The following is a 5249-nucleotide window of genomic DNA, read 5'->3' as shown; positions in this document are numbered from 1 at the left end:
TTTTTCTTCAATGCAGTGTAAGAAATATCAATTGGAGATTCAGAATATACTAAATTTTTGATCAACGTATACGAATCCTTGCCAACGAAATGTAGGAAATATGCAGTGAGTTTCCTATCATCCATATCGGATTTTGTGAGACACCGTGTGTCGAATCGTTCCAGATAATCCTCCACGTCACGCGCAGTTGAATTAACATCTAATGGTTCCATTTCGGCAGGCATGATGAATTGTTCCAATCGCGACGCCAAAGTGTGGGAATTGAGTTTCGTACGTATATCGGTACAACCCGACAAACTAGAAATCCAGAATTCAGCGAAGCGTAACAACCAGCACGTATGTATTCGAAGACAGTACGTAGACGTCCTGAAAAGCCACCCGTGGTAGGCCTGATATGATTTAGAGAGACTTATAAGTAAGAAAAAGACATATAGCAAACACTATAGGTAGAACCGCCATTTCTTGCTAGAAATAAGCCGAGGGAAAGATTTTCAACCGGTGGAACATGACAAACCAGGGACAACAACGATTGCTATTTGCTATATTAATGAATATATTTCCGTGCACGATTGGTTTTCAGCAGCCGAAGGGCCTGCACAAACACATAAAATCTTGAAATATACCGAGGACTACTCACTGACTGGGTGGTACCATGTGAGTTGACAAAAAGCTGTCGAGTTTGACATTTGTGCCTCGGTGTATAGTGCTGACTAAATCGAGCTTATTTAGCCCCACATCTTTTGTTCCAAATCGCCATACTGGCGGGGTTAAGGAGAAATACTGGATCCTGAGAATGTCATTAAAAATTCGGGAGCCAAAGATACCAACACCTGATAAGTCAACACGAAATTTGACAGTTTGCTTACAAACCTTGAAGGATGCATGGATTGATACACAGGATCGAGGCTTTTGCCCGAAATCCACGAGTCGGTTTTGATTTTGTCGTTCAGTGGCTGTCGTTCACCTAAAAGGTGCAACTCCCTTTTTTCACTTGTGCTTTTCAGGTGAACAACAGCCGCTGAACACCAAGTACCTCCATAACAAGAAGTTCGTTCCAAAAAGACTTTGCCACCTTTGTTAGTAAAACAACTACAAATATTATTTAACCAACTAATTATGTAAATATCAGGCTGTTCATTGCACTCATTTACTAAAATCGATTAGGTCATCTCGGTAGGTGGTCGCTGTTCGCCGCTTGGTCATGGTGGCTCAAAATTCGGTGAAAACATTCAAGCCAGTTTTTGTTGGTCTAACAGAATGCTCAGTTAGATACACCCACCAGGCGGATGGTTATCGAACAATATTTTTGTGCACTCACGTCTATGTGGGGTAATATCGATGGGCTTTGTTCTGTGTCCTTCAAATTGTGATCCTCGTGCCAGTAACCACAGGTTTCCAAAAACTGAAACTAACGACATACTTACAAAACTTCCGAATCATATGAACTATGGTAATGTGATGAACTATGGAATAACAGTTTCTCATTAACGAATACAGTAGCCTGCTTTTTACACAGGATGCAAGACCACCAACTAGGATGTTGCAACCTTCCTTTAGGGGGGTAAAAGATCTCATTATTATGGCGCAATCTGTAGATTCTGTTTACTATGAAAACCTGTCAAGCAGTATCTGATGGCAAAATATCCCTTTTGCCGGATTTGTATGTGATTCGGTCACCTTGGATCTTTGCTTGAATTTTATCGACTACTGACCGGGATTTCCGAACTGAATCTCCGCACAGTGTGAGAGCAGTAGACATTTCGAGTTTCAACTCTGCTGCATCTTTCAACACGACCCCGTTTGTTTCTAACTCCATAAGTGAACTATGTGCCTTCGGAGGATAAAACAAGTTCACCAGATACGCCATAGGTTGCTGAGGTTTTCAGGGAGCTAATCCTAGGATGGTTATAAAAGTTACTTACAATGATTATCATCGTTCGAACGGAATCATGTGGAATCGAGGATAACTTAAGAACGTCCATCCAGGTCTGACACGACTAAGGCCATTCTCACACGTATCAGAGGAGCCCCGTCTTCATGCCCTGAACAATCCACGCCATTAAATCTACAGCGATCTTATGGTTGATTGTCTATGATCGTTGTTGTGCAAAATTGGCTGAATGATGACCAGCACTTGCTGGTCAAATGTGCGTGCGCAGGATGCGCATTCTGGATGGTACGGGCCCTCGTCGCATGCACCGTAGGACCCAACTGTTCATTCATGGGTCAGCCAGGAAGGAGATAGGCGTTTGTGACACACTGTTACCTGTTCATCCTATTTCTTTTTAATGCCCGCGCCACACAGGGCAGAGGACTATTTCTGTTCATGCCATTCCGCTTTTTAAAATCCCCATGTGCCCCTCAGGAAGGCGCCCACGGGGAGCTACTTTGGTTTTCGCATTTCATCATGGTCCAGAGCAACTCATTTCTTCCAGGTTTTGCACCGCGTTTGTCAGGTGTTCCAGAATCGGTTTCATGATCTGAGAGACCCGTCGGATTCTGGAATCGCTGATTTGAAATTCCCCGCTTTCCGGTTGCTCGTGTCTCCTTCCGAACAAACTGCATGTCATTGCCAAGGACACCTGTTACGGGGAAATTTCGAGACTGTTGCTGGTGGTGACGCGTACGGACTTCCCTATTCTGGCTTGGGAGAGTTGACAAGCATGGGAGTGGCCCAGGTGGTAGGTTCAGTTTAGGTATCTAGAAACCGACAGCGGTGATCCTCTGCGTTTTGCTCACCATCTGTTGATAGCGAACACAACAACGTGGGTATCGACTTACCAGGCGCCCTTCGAACCTCAGTCAATCAATCAATAAGACAGGCCACATGATAATTAGCTGTGAATGGTGATTTTGTGTTCACAGTAATAGAATAATGACGAAAGTCAGACAGACGGAGTGCTGTACAATCAGTACATCGCCAAATTAAAACGGCCAAGTTCATGTTGTACCTTCTGCAGCTGCCGTACCACTGGCTTCTAACAGACGTGGGTCAAAGAATCCAACTTGGTCAGCATCCATGTCGAACACGGTATAGAAGTGTCTCAGAAATTGTAGACCCAATACCATTTCGAAAGGCATTCCNTTCCGATCTTTGGCCAACAAATCGGTGATTCCTCAGTGCCTGACTGAAAGGCAAATCGTACAAGTATTTTGTAGGGATATACCTGATTGCACAAATTACATGTTCCAAAAGGTCATTCATAAACATGGCGATTCTATGGGCGTCTCGCTTTTCAGAATTCCCATTTGCATAGAGCAGTTCAAGTCTCATGTAAATGTGCGGTCCACCGTTCCGCGCGCCACCGTTCTGCTTCTCAGTGGCCAGTTGATTAGGAGTGGATTAATTATGAACTGAAATAACAGGAGACCCCGAACAGTCGGTTATGCTTTTGTGTGGTCTCCGTACAACATAGACCCGGGAATATCACGAGGAAAGACTCTACCCAAAAAAAACAGAAAATTCGCACTAGATAGCTGAAGGTACCAGGAACAAGCAAGCTGTCAATTCAGACTGGAACGTCCGTAAATTAACTCTTACCCTTCGAAGATTACCACAAATGTGTAACGTTTATGTAACGTCAATGGCCTCCCAAGGCACATTACTTAATTCCTTATTTGTCAGGCTTGTTGAAGTATTACGCGCGCGTCTGGATGCGACTTTACAGGGCAGGGTGGTTAAATTTGCCGGGGCTTGAGTGGGGAAAGTACACAGTTTGTTAAAACAACGCCGCTTGCCATCAGCGCTGCACACACAAGCCTAGACGGAATTGTAGTTTTCCGATCGAAAGGCATGAAAAATTCTAATGAGTTTGGCTGATTATGGGTGTCTGTATCAGTTTGTCGTCAGTAAAGTTGATGAGCTTTTGGATTTTGGGTTTTGCTTTTGGACCATGTAATTTTCAAAGTGCGCCACACACATCAGCCAGTGAAAAAAGTACCTAGCTAAATGATTCTCTCGTTGTTTATAGGAGCTTTTCAGTTGAGCTTACGTCCTGTAACGGAATTGAATCTGTGCTGAAAAGCCAAAAGATGTGGTACAGTTGTTGTCGGAAACCATCAGCAATGGGGGTCTCACAGTGACTTCTAGGAAGATATGATCTCGCAGCTTCCAGACTAATAGTTGAGGACGAGACTGTTTATGAGTGAACGGTTTTGAGCTATAGTGTAATTAACTCGCACTTGGGCAGGATACGGCGCTACTTCCTGGTTGTGTAATCATTTAACTTATTGAAATGTAGGCTAACATTTAGCAAGCGGCCAGACTAATTACTCGCCTTGTGCGATCTCTTTGCTTAGTCACCGACGATGCATTGAAAAGGGAGTAGAGTGACGGCTCAACCCGCTTTCTGGATCGAAACAAGATAAACTAACAAAAATTTGGGTGACACTGGTCTGTTTGCGATAGGCGGGTATGGGGGGGTCCATGTACTGTAAGCTTGTTCTAGTAAGCTGAAACCGATTCACGTATGAATTGAGACTAGTTGTGGGCGAACTTTGATAGTCCGCGTTTGATAGAGTCCGCAAATTCATCATTGGTTCACTTTCTACAAACGGAGGCTATAGGAGTTAGTGTGAACGTATCCAGTAGCAGACCAGGAGGTAAGCAATAAAAGTCGTTAGCCTCTCTGATGGAATTTGTGCCTTTTTGCGTAATCCGAAGTCTTCCTGGTTTAACTGATGACTGTTTTTGGGACTGCACCAGATGAACTTTAGAATGTATATCCGATCTGCTGACTTGTGGAGCCCTTGTTGCTGAAATGTGTCTTTTGATCGCTTGCAGTGTCTGGCCCTGCACAATGTTCGATTTGGTTGCTCGCATTATGTCTAGGTGCGACCTGCTGAATTTGCTCCAGTGGGTGATTTGCTATCTGACGTGATTTATTAGACGCGGATCTATAAATCCGTAGAAAGCTAGTAGGCATAAGCATAACATCCCATTCCACATGGAGTTTCCGCGGGAATCTTTTGGAACTGTCGCTAAAATGCCATCCGCCTGTTCATTGAGCTAAGGATTGTTGAGAGGTGATCGAATGTTTAGTGTCTTATCGGACTGGTGTTCTCCCTACTGCAAGCTCAGGATTGAAGCAGGTGTGAGACCTTAGTCCTGTGCCTGAGAACATCACAAACGAGAGATTCAGCTGGGTTCCTGATGAGTCTCTCGAAAAACTAAATTTATCTGCAAATGAGTGTATATTCGCTAATTTCATGTAATGTGGTTTCAAATAGAACATAAGGTTGACGGACAA

This window comes from Opisthorchis viverrini (assembly GCF_000715545.1).
Source record: "Opisthorchis viverrini unplaced genomic scaffold opera_v5_374, whole genome shotgun sequence".
Classification (NCBI taxonomy): Eukaryota; Metazoa; Platyhelminthes; class Trematoda; order Opisthorchiida; family Opisthorchiidae; genus Opisthorchis; species Opisthorchis viverrini.
This window is presented reverse-complemented; position numbering follows the sequence as displayed.